Genomic DNA, 12886 nt, shown 5'->3' on the forward strand with positions numbered 1-12886 from the left:
TTCTGGGGGGGGGGGGAATCGCCCGTCCCTGGATCCACCACTGCTTCCATCATCATTCGTTTGTCTCAGTAAGTTGCCTCGTGTAGCCTTACAGCATAGCCGTGGCATACTGAAAGATTTCATTTCATTTTGACCTGTAGCGTATTGTATCAGATTTTGTTATGTAATATTTTACAAATGCTATATACTCTTGCTTATAAGCTCTTCACAGCACTCAAAGTTTATTATTATTATTATTATTATTATTATTATTATTATTATTAGTCTTTATGTTTCCTTTACAGTAAGAAAAAGTCTTCTAAAGCTAGATGACGTTCTTTATGAATGATCACAGTAATGTCTAAGTTAATTACATTGTTTCTATAACTACCTTAATTTTTACGACTGATATTAATTTAAAATTACGAAAGTATGTTGTAATTTTCTAAGGATACTGAACTGTAAGAATCAACCATAAGCTAGTAACACGCCTGATTAATAAAGCATATAAATTTTTATAACTTTCTTATATAGCCGTCTTTATTTTCATTTTTTTTTTTTTTAAAGCAATATATAGAAAGTAAAAATTTTAGGTTCCAGTATTGGTGTGTTTCTATTTGTTACGACACGATTCAGTGTGACGCGCCTAACACGCAAGAACAGAATCAAAAGTCTGCACGTGAGGGCCAGTCAAGCACAAAATCTCTCAACTAACATCAGTGTTGGCAGTCTTAACAAAATGAATAGCTACGGATTCGGGACATAATTTTATCATTTGAGGACACGTAAAATGTATGTATATTTGCTGTATGTTGTATTTACTCCACTACGATGATGCTGAAATAGGGTCGACAGATTTTTCGAGGAAAAAACGGGAGATATTACGACTTTTAGTAAAAAATATATCTAAATAACATTCAAAATACACATAAACACATATGGTTGCACATACTAACGTAGAATATTTTAATTGGAAACTAGAGCAATTTCTTTAAAAATAATGGAAATATATAAAACACACAAAAGTATGTTATAATTACCAGTGGAAGCTCGTGGTTTGGGGGGGCCGCGGTGGCTCAGTGGTAGAGCGTTCACCTCTGGCGCTTGGGGTCCCGGGTTCGAACCCAGCCCTCGCCAAGTGAACTTTGTGGTGGACAAACACCGTGTGCGTGGGTTTTCTCGGGGTCTCCCGTTTCCTCCCACTTTCTTCATTCCACCATTTCATTCATTACTCATTATCACCGTCTCCTTTAGCCTAACCGGCATAACCGTGGGACGTAAAACTCAAAGATTTCATTTCAAAGATTTCATTTCGTGGTTTGGATGACGCATTAAACTGCAGGTCTTTGTCTGATATAGATTTGGTGCTGAAAGTGATAATTTAAATTCAAATCTAAACAACTAAGTATATTACACAAATCTTTGTTATCTTTTGATTGTACTTTAATGAAGATTTTCCATCTTCTAACAGTTCCACATCCTTTTTTCATAGTTCTAAAAATCCTTGCAGGACACATCAAAATCCACAAGCACTTGGAGTTCTACTTTCATTAGTTCACAGCAGCTTCTGTTTCTGACATCAATATATCACGATTAATCCCAACTGCAATATGATCGAGATCAGGCCCGTATCCAGGGGGGCCTAGAGGGGGCGGGCCCCCCTAAATGTTTGCTGGCCCTCTAAAAGTTTTACAGTAGGCTTGCAAAAGAACTATAATATGGTGATGAACTATCATATGGTTGGATCGCCCCCCCCCCTAACTTTAGCTGGGCCCCTCCTAATTTTTTGCGCTGGCTATGGGCCTGATCCAGACGGTGTTGAAAGACGGAGGCTAAGATGTCAAAATCAAATTGTTAGTCATGAGATTGGGGTGCTGGTTAGATAGAAAATAATAACGCAACCTGTTCTGTTTCCTGTCTGAATAGCCTACTAAGTTTCATCGTTGGGTTATGTTGTTAACAGTATGAGGGGAAATCAGTTCCGCTTTTACTTTTTTGAAGTATTAAAAGAATTAAAAATATTCGTAACTATCATTGCTCATATTTATTAAGAAAAAAAGGTGGAAAATAAAAACACATAAGGTAAACTATGGTAGAAAAGCGCTGTGGGAAAAACACAAGATCTGGTAATCCTAGCGTGAAAGGAGGGTACTAAGATTTTTTCACATCTACTTCTGTGTGTCTGAAATACGTTTGATATTTTATCTTATTCCACCGTAGATCATAAATGTTTCATAGGATCATATTGTTTGCGTGAGTCCCATTTCAACCCAACTTGCAATTGTATTAGATAATAAACCTTCTTCAGGAAAACTATCCCAAATTTTAATCTAAAACAATAATTTAGATAGGTGGTTTTGTTAAAAAGGGTTCGATAATTTATCAGGAGTTTCAAATTAAGGTCTAAAACTCAAATACAATTTCAGAGATAATCATGAAAATGAGATAAAACTTCTAGTTTTACATCTCACAATTATGCCCTGTATTTTCAAGGAGGCGTATAATTAATGAAAGTCAATAATTATGAAAAAGGAGAATCCCAAGAAAACGCATCAACTCGATGTTGTCCATCACAAACTTATATGGCCTAGGATCGAACCAGGGATTCCTCACACAAGAGGTGAGCAATGTACCACTAAACCACCGTGCCCTCCAAAAAAAGAACTTGACCACAAGATAATTAACATACTAATGTTAATTATGATCAGTGGCGTATTTACGATTTTGTTTCGGGAGGGGCTTTGCTAACTTTCGGGGGGGGAGGCTTTGCCTGGAAATGTGAAAATTCTGCAAGATATTTCATTTACTTTACTATACTAAGTAAGATTTCGGGGGGGGGCTTAAGCCACCCCCCTAAATACGCCACTGATTATGATAATCGTAAATACACTGCTCAAAACATCAGTAGCAATTAACAAGTGATTCATACAGTAATTTTGAAATAGTGTTCAATAAAAAGGGGGGAATGGACGTTTACCTATCTTTTAAAAAAACTCAATCCAACAATAGCTTGGATTGAATCTTGGTTGGAATGAAATGTAGCGTCCCTTTCAACGTTACAGCTGTATGAATTGTGGACCTACAACTACCCGGACCAATCTCAGAAGATAAGTATAACCCATTTTTCGTTTGAAAAATTCAGAAAGAATACTTTATCGCAGATAGGGATGAGTTTTGTGTGGGTGAGCTTTCCAAAAACTACTCCAACGGTTTGTTCTTATTTCAAAAATAAAGAGGTATTTTATTATCAACTTCAGCGAATGAATTCTTCGTGATTTGTTTAATAAAACAAATGAGCTATATTTTAGATAGGAAACTTGGATATACTTCTAAATTATGGGGAGCGAATCTATACATATAAAAATAAAAGTAACTGTTTGCGTACCGCTTGAACCACCAGACCGATCTCGATCAAATTTTGAACATAGATGAGGTTCGGACCTGGGATGGTTTTTATCATTTCACTTTGACAATGCAACATAGGGAAGGGGGAGGAGGAAATATTTAAAATAATCGAAAATGACTGATATTAGTGTTGAATGTATAGTTTTCGGAATCGCTGAGATGATCAGTGACAGTTCCGATGCCATTTCAATCCAAATTCACCCCTTTATGTCCAAAATGAGACGTATTCTCCCCCTACGAAGAATAGGTACATTCCCCTAGTATTGAATATTTTTCGGGCACTGAGTTCATCTCAATCATTTCTCGATATAGTTTACCGTCTCTCCTCTAATATCTATTGATGCACAGTCAGACGGAAGGACAAAGTAGTTTTGTAGAACTAATGTGCACAACCTAGTTCGGAAGTCTAAAAGAATGTGAGATATGAACTTAGTTTTGTGTTCTCACCTTTTAGTTCACACGCGAAGAACAGTTTAGCATTAAATATTAAATTCCATAACGAAGCATATAAATCATGCAGTCGAATTATTTGATATTGTACCGAGAAGTTACTGTTTCCATAATTTCCATTTACCCACTTTCAATTTAGTTCTTTGCTTTATAATGTATTTAGGTGGGTTATCGGGCTCAAGCTCCCGAAATAAATTTGTTAGTTTTTCGCATTCCACGTACAATAATAATCTTACCATTTCTAAGATGTTCATTGGCTTTCTATTTTCTTATGCTCTTTGTTCAGGAATAAAACTATTTGTCAAATTTCATTCCATATAAGAAGCGTTTTTCTTTTTTCTTCTTCTTTTAGAAAAAATTCTTTCGTCAATTCTACTCTTCTGTTTCTTTTTCTTAGTTGTTACTTTCTTTAGTTTCTCCTATCATACTTTCGACCGTTCTTAATTGTAATTCAAGTCGGCCGTCGTCAGTAACACCAAAACTAAGAGGAACTGGAGTTTCACAGCAACTTGCACGATATCAACATAACGGGACTTTAGTTATTATAGTAAGGGAATATTTACATCGTTTAGTTATAAAGAAACGTGAAAGTTTGAAATAAAGAAAAGAAAGAGGAGGGAATAAGTAGCCCGGAAAATTAGGTAGGCCAAGAGGATGCTTCCTTTTTTCTTCTATGAACGAAATAAAAGGTTAAATTCAGTGCTAAATTTTTACGTGTATCATATCACATAATATTCACCAGTCTGCAATTCTTGCCATTAGAACTGCAATCAGTATATTTCAGCTTGAATTTGTTTCAACATTTTCGTTCAGGTAAAAACGCAAACAGATAAAAACTGGATATTTAGTTTTTTTTTTTTTTAATGAAATCAGTTAAATTGAAATAAGGTTACAAATATTCAACGTGTGTTTGCAGGAGCGTCATCTCAGATTTACCTGAGGGATAAGATCCTTCATAGACATACGAGTTTCACGTTTTTTCCTAGTATATTAATAGACAATCGATTAAAATATATTTAATTCTCGAAATCAGGTGGGCAATTGCCCCCCTGCTTCCTCGTGTTGTGCATACTTTGCCCCAAAACAAAATTCTAAATACGCCACTGATAATAGTACTGCCTTTTCCCGAGAAGAATATGCTCTCATTGACACGAGGCTGGTTTCTGTTGACACCCTGATTAAATGTGAGAGTGGAGTTCTGAAACAGTAATGACTTGTTGGAAGGGAGAACATGGGAAATAAACAATCTCTGTCTCTCAACCTATTATATCATTTCTCTCAATCTGTTAAATATCGAGGAAGGGACGCTTGTAATCAGGAAGTAGGAAACGATCACTACGACAGTAACATCACAGACGTTATATACCGAATGTGGAGAAAGACAGAGAGTAACCAAAATAAATGGAAACACCTTAACGAAATGCAACTTATTTGATTAATACGACATTGAGCCATCTTTAATCTGTAGTACTGTTTGTATTTGTCGCGAAATTAAGGCACCTAACTCGTGAATCGTTTGCAGAAGAATCAGAGGCCATTCTTCACACGGTGTTGCACTAAATTACATCAGTGATTATGGAGAAGGATTATCTCGCTGCTTTACAACAGATCATAGGTTCGATTCCAGGCCAAATAAGTCTGTGGTGGATAACCGCATGAGTGTGGGGTTTTCTCGGTTTTCTCTCACAATCTCATTTTCAATTAAATCTATATACATAAAAGAAGAAGTCTTCAGTGACTGAAACTGAAATGAAATCTTTCAGTTTAACGTCTCTCGAATATATGCCCTTTAGACTAAGGGAGACGGGTGATAAAGGCAAGTGAATGTTTATGGAATAATTGGTGGAATGATAGTGTGGGTGGAAAAGAGAGTACCCAGAGAAAATCCACAAAGTTACTTGGCCGGGAATCAAACCAAGGACCCCACGCACCAGAAGTAAGCGCTTTACCACTGAGCCACAGTGCCTCCTCCTGAGTGAGTGAATGATTGATTCCAAATCGCTTAAGATAGAAACTTGAAATTCGAGCAGTACATTGGATTTGTGGTACGTAAGGTACCGCTAAGGAAGGACTTCTGGAAACTCGACGAGGGAAAGGGAAATAGGAAATGACAATTGTTATATTAAAATATCCATATCTTCGAATCTATGATGGTTAGAGACGTGAAATTTGGTATTTGGACTTATCATTTAAATTAATTGAAAATGTGTTTAAGCGTTTTTTGGTATATGGCTTAGAAGCAAAGATAACTGGGTAAAAAGAAAAAGGGGAGGACTCTCAATTATTATGTATTATATACTGTAAATGAGTTTCTGTTAGCGAGTTTGAGTTTGTCTGATTGCATTACACAGTAACTATGGAACCAACTCAAGTGATACATGCCATGATTATCAACCTCAGGCCCGCCAAGGATCAAATGATATTAAATTGATGAAAATCCATATCCGAAAGGGGGAGTGGGGGAGATAATTTATGCAAAAAATTAAGTGGTGATATGTAAAAATAATCGAAAATGACTGATGTTACTGTTCAATAGCCAAAAATGACCGATGTCAAGCACAGTTTTTGGGGTCCTGAGATGAATGCTAACACTCAGGGTCCGTTCTAAGACCTAGTTCATTCCGCATTGGCATAGGAGGTGATAGATCAGAGTGGAAAGAAGTGACAGGTAAAAATAATCGACTTGATTCTCAGTTTAGCGCTAATTTTAGCAGCGAGGCTATATGAGACGTGGACCTACAGTTTTAACGTGGAATTCGAATCACATGAGTTCCCGCCGGGAATCGAACCAGGGTCTCCCATGCCAAAGGCGCGTACTCTAACCTCTTAACCGTGAGGAAAACGCGATAGTATATAGTGTCCAATCCATAGTTTTCGGGTTTGCTGAGATGAAGAGTGACACATTGCGATGCCATTATGTTTAACTTCAGCGTTTATCAGCATGAGAATGAAGCGGGAAGCGGTAACCTAAAAATATACTTTCTAAATAAAACTATACTTGTTTAACAGGGAAATGATTGATGTAGCTTAAAAATGTGATCTTACCGTTCATCTGTACTCTTTCTCATAAAAACAATCTAGTCCTATCATTTTTCTTTTAAAAATATAGGTGGAAGTAGTTTACAATTACTTATCGTCTTTTCGGGTGCAGAATACCCGTTCAATACTATGGTACTTGTACCGATTATGGCCCGGGTCCCTAATATGTCCCACCCACCATATCTCTGCAGATTTACGTTGGTGCTACTGGATGACAATATAAACTATGTCCTCTCGAAAAGCGTATACATATTTGCGTGGCTCAGAGGACATAGTTTATATTGTCATCTAGTAGCAACAACGCAAATCTGCAGAGATATGGTGGGTGGGCCATAATCGGTACAAGTACCATATATAAATGTAGTACCTTGTAGTATTGGATCCCCTTCCAAAAATTGGAGCTCCCCCAACAAACATTTCTGGTTGCGCGCCTGCTTTAAAACTTTGTTTCGTAAACAGTATTCACTAATATACTATGTCGAGTGTTCTAAAAATGGCGCCCACGGACCATAGAGCATGGCCCTCCGGGGTCTCCTTCAGCTGCTATGGGGAATAAAAATTTCACAATGTGGTAAAGTTGCAGATTAACTTGGAGCCATTAACATTACTCTACGAATACAATAAGCAGTTGAATCGATTGCTACACTAATAAGTGATGCGAATCTCAATCAATATCGACTTTAGCTGCCATCTGGGAAGAATTGATATAACTATTTGATAGATTGGTAGATCTAATCTAGAGTTCTTTATTGGCGACGTTGCTACATACTGCAATTTATGTCTCCAGACGAGGACTTGAAAAGTACACAAATATATACAGGGTGTTCATTTATTATGTAGCCAAAATTCATTGGTGAAATCCTCACACCTAAACAATAATAATAATAATAATAATAATAATAATAATAATAATAATAATAATAATAATAATAATAATAATAATAATAAAAGTATATATGCACATAGGGCAAAAACGCGTTGTTTCAAAGTTACGGGATGCAGAAATCGAGAAAATTGTAACTTTGAGTCTGCTTATTCGAAAACTATGAGAGAACAACGGCGGGTAAAGACATATTGGAGGACCTAGTACATTGTCTATCTAAATAACCATGTTTCAGAGTTGGGACGTATCGGCGCAACAGATTTTATAGAGTGAGCTGCGGTATAGGTTCCGCTCTTCCTCCCCTCTCTCTAAAATCATATGCGCCGGATATATGATTCCTCACATCAAAATAAGAGAAAAAGTTCATATGGATCTCTGGCGAAAAGTGCATAGTTTCAGAGCTAGGGCTGTCCAAAATCGCGAAAAAGCAAAATTTCAACAGGCCCTATTTCGAATTCCATAAACTGTGGATGATGGTCTTTATCAGAATAAAGGAAGCCACGCATATACAATCCAAAAGTGCATATTTCGTCAATTTTCAATAGGTATACAGGATATACCCTACATGGTGCAATTGTCAGATATGCTCTCAATAGAGTTTTTAGATATAATCTGATTTCAAGAAGGGTTCAAAATAGGTAGAAGGTAAGCCTTAACAAAATGGACATCCAATGCTTCGGAGGGAAGTCGGAAGTCTTAGGAACCGGCAGCTCCATGTTTTTTTTCTGTTCAGAATAATGTGTGATGCGATGTATTTCGTCAAGGTAAATTTCACGTTTTCTTCTCTTATAAGCGTGAAAGAAAACATTGCAGCATGCGTTTTCCGGAGTACGATAAACCGTGCTGCTGTCGATCCTTAACACTTCCGACATCGCGCCAAAGGATTCTGTGTTCACTGCTATCACGGCTAATCGTTTGCCTACTTTGGACCAATCACAAAATCAGAGCATATATCAAAATTCGGTTGGTGGCATGTCAGAGAATTTCACCCTGTATGAAATACTTTGTACACCCACTGAAAATTAATGAAATATGCATTTTTGGATTGCGTATGCGTGACTTGCTTTATGCTGATAAGGATCACCACCCACAGTTTCTGGAAATCTAAATAAGGCATGTTGAAATATGACTTTTTTCGCGATTTTGGACAGCCATAGGTCCATATGAACTTTTTCTCTTATTTTGATGTAAGGAATCACCTCTTACAGTTTGTCGGTATAGTCCATTAACACACACACACACACACATATATATATATATATATATATATATATATATATATATATATATAAAGAGAGAAAGAGAGAGCTTTATTTTGACTTGTAGAATAATGCTCAGTAGTCTGTGGGTGCCATTTTTAGAACACCTGAAAATATATATTTCTAGTATCTGTTGCATGCATAATTCTTTCTTGACAAAATATAATAATATAATGATGATGATGAAACCGGAAACAACCGCAAAAATATGGGTAAATCGCAAACAACCGCAAGTCTAAGAATAAATTTAAAGAAATAGAATTATTAGTTGGCTGATTTGGTGTTTAGCGTCTCGTTCAGTACCCAGGCTATGAGATTTAGACCTACCGTGAGATCGAACCCTGGACCGGTGAACCAAAGACTTGCACTACCCACTAAATTAGCTAGGAAGGCTGGTCTTATCACGAGGATAGAAGCAGCGCTCCATCGCTGATATTCGTTGTTATTCCCCCGTCTCAAAGCATCAATGAGTTCCTCGTGTAGGAGGCAATGTCCTCTTTCGACGAGTTTCTTGGCAGCACATGTACTCTTGTCTTCATGTATGCAGTGCTCATGCTCCGGGTCAAACTTGGGTCCTGCTTGCTAATCAAAATGTTACTTAGAAATTAAGAATTATTTTTCTTTTTCCTTTTCTCTCTTTTTAAGTGTTTCAGTCTGCAAATTATATATCTGGACATGCCGTTTAACGTGGTATTCGGTGCACATGTTCTCCCGCTAGGAATCGAAACCCAGTCTGCCACACCAGAGCTGAGAAGCCGAAGGGAGATGTAGAGCGCTTCGTATATACTCTATTGTATTAGTATATTGCCTTGCATACTCAAAATTTTTGTGAAAAAGTAACAGCCGAGGCATTTGCTGCCCTTCTCCCCTCTGCGTCTACGCCCATGTGTTGTTGATTTTGATGCTCTATCTTTCGCACGCAGAGGGACAGCTGATGTTTTGGCGATGTGGCTCCGCTTCAACTAATTACCATAAGAGCACAAGGTCTCTAACATGCTTGAACCATACGAGACATCTGCATTCAGTGTGGCTGGCAACCCTCCTCGCTGGCTCGTCTGTTTCTCTCCCCATCGCAGCGCTAACTTCCATTCCATGTGGTCGATCAGGGAATAACAGCGGAGCGCGTGCCCAACGTCGCTGATGCAGTTGAACTGTGCAAAGCAGCTGGGAGGGATTCATCACCATTCACAGCCAAACAGCCACATGAGGAAGCGGACGTGAAACAAAATTGTATTTCAAAACAGATTTCTAACGTGATACGTGTTAATATCCGAAGCTTGTTTTACAAGGCAGAAGTGCATTCAGTATTTATTGTGAAGCAGTGTTTAATATTCTGCGTGACAAACGGGAATTCACTGAACTTATTGTTTACTGCGACATGAAAACAAATAGAATGGCTTTAGTTCAAACATTGAGCAAAGCATTTGGATAATTTCGCAATGACACGGTGAGTACGATTTTCCTTTCAATATCAAGTCTTAATTTTATGCTAACGTTTACATATTTCAACTGCATAGCATAAACATTTGCCAAAAGTCATTGACATGGAAAAGGGAGCGAGAGGGGGAAGACCACCCAAATTGGCATATTTTATGAATTCATTATCGTCTAAAGTACCGGCGCGGTGGATCAGTGGTAGAGCGTTCACATCCGGTGCTTGGGGTCCCTGGTTCGATCCCAGCTCGCGCTGTGTGGACTTTGTGGTGGACAAACACCGTGCTCGTGGGTTTTCTCGCGGTTCTCCCGTTTCCTCCCACATTCTTCATTCCACCATTTCATTCATTTCTCATAATCGCCGTCTCCTTTAGCCTAACCGGCATAACCGAGGGACGTAAAACTTAAAGATTTCATTTCATATCGTCTAAAGCGAAAGTGATAATGATGCCGGCTACTCCTTCACCCCAATGTTTGACTTTGGAAATGGTGAGAAGTACTAAACAGAAACAATAAATTAACCAGAAGCAAACGAAATGTCACTGACCTACGCTAATTCAAAGCTTGTACGTGTAAACTAGAAGAAAATTTAGAAGGATGATGTCTGAAAATTCCCTTTTATATAGCCTATATGGAATCTTTCAGTTTAACGTCCTACGATTTTGCCCTTTAGGCTAAAGGGAACGATGATTAAAGCAAGTAAATGATGATGGGAGATTTTGTGGTATGATAATGCGGGAGGAAAAAGAGTATCACAAGAAAACCCACGGATACGGTGTTGTCCACCTCAAACTTACTTGGGCGGGGATTTTATACACATATATACTAGCAGAATACCCGCTTTCGCACAGGGGATGGTCATTTTCAATTATTTTCACATGTCACCATCCCCGCTTAGGAGTACTGATGAAGCCTTAATTTGAATTTAAATGGCATCAGAAGTGTCACTGTTGATCTCAGCAACCCCGAAAACTATGAATTCGATACTAATATCGGTCATAGGGGGGCGCGGTGGCTCAGTGGTAGAGCGTTCACCTCTGGTGCTTGGGGTCCCGGGTTCGATCCCGAAATGGGTTTTCTCGGGGTTCTCCCGTTTCCTCCCACTTTCTTCATTCCACCATTTCACTCATCTCTCATCATCACCGTCTCCTTTAGCCTAACCGGCATAAGCGTGGGACGTAAAACTTAAAGATTTCATTTCATTTTTTAATATCGGTCATTTGCGATCATTTTTAAATATCTCCCTTTCCTACGTTGTACCGTTAAAATAAAATTATAAAATCGCTCCTAGGCCCGAATCTCATCTATGTTGAAAATTTGATCGAGATCGGTCTGGTGGTTCAATAGTTATTAAGTCACAAACATAGTCACTTTCGTTTTAGATATATAGTGCCTTATGCAGAGTCGTTCAGACTCGTGATTAATGGCATGCTAAAGAGTTCGACTAACATATGTTTCCTGCAGTAGTCAGGCCTTTTGTATGGCGCTAATCATATGTCAAAACGACTCTGCATAACTCCCATGTAGATTAGGAGTGCTTTAAAATTACTTACTACACAATTTAATTCAAAACTGTCAACTACCATCACGTCTTACAGTGGGTAATATTTTTTGTTCTTCCTTCTTTCATATAGGATTCATTTGAACTCGAAGTCTTGCATAAACTTTGAACTTCTCATCTGGGCATTTTAGGGAATTTACGGGATTTTCTCTTTCGTTCTAGGACAAATATCTAAAAATGCTTAAATACGTGTTTAATTATTTTTAAGTAAAAAATCCAAATATCGAATTCCATGTCTCTGAGGGATTCCGAGATGTGGCCTCTTCTTATTATAATTATTGAATCCCATCCCTTCAGGCCGATAGCCAGCCGAAAAATGTAGGAGGGGCCCGGCTGAAGTTAGGAGGGGAGCGATCCAACCATATTATAGTTCATTTGCAAGCCTACCGTGAAAATTTTAGGGCTTCCTAGACCCCCCTGGATACGGGCCTGCATGTATCCCTTTTTTCCTATGTATCCCAGTTTCTTGTTCTTCCCTACTAGGCTTTTTTTTTTAATGCAGAAACACCCGTCTTGTTATTTTAAATAATATGAAATCCAAATCCGAATTTTAAGTTTCTAAACCTTAAGACATTCCGAGATATGAAAGTCTTAGTGTAATAATTGTAACTCCTACCTCTTTTCCCTTCTCACCCCTTTTTTCTTGCGTTTTAGCTCAAATATAAAAAAAGCTGTAACACATCTCGAATTATTTGAAATAAGAAATCTATATACTAGACATCATGCTTCTAATCTTGAAAGATTCCGAGGTATGGACACATTTATATAATAATTTCCTTCTTGTTTCCTATCTTCCGTGTCAAATTTCTAAAAATCCTTCGTTAGTGTCAAAACTCCTATGCCCTGTTCAAATGCCAAGTTTCTACCTTAAGCAAT

The 12886-nt window shown here is 37.9% G+C and overlaps 1 protein-coding gene across 3 annotated transcripts in view; it reads left to right on the top strand.

Moving 5' to 3' along the window:
* Positions 1 to 12886, top strand: part of DAAM (disheveled-associated activator of morphogenesis-like protein) — a 254175-nt gene that overhangs the window by 6409 nt on the left and 234880 nt on the right. Inside the window, exon 1 of one of the 3 annotated variants that reach the window (XM_081726069.1) lies at positions 10137 to 10462. The exons of the other annotated variants lie outside the window; for them this stretch is intronic. The gene's annotated coding sequence lies outside the window, so the exon portion shown is untranslated. Of the gene's footprint in view, positions 1 to 10136; positions 10463 to 12886 lie in introns of those variants that run through there. 3 annotated transcript variants of the gene reach the window in all.

Source organism: Thermobia domestica, chromosome 9 (assembly GCF_964235325.1).
Source record: "Thermobia domestica chromosome 9, izTheDome1.hap1.1, whole genome shotgun sequence".
NCBI lineage: Eukaryota > Metazoa > Arthropoda > Insecta > Zygentoma > Lepismatidae > Thermobia > Thermobia domestica.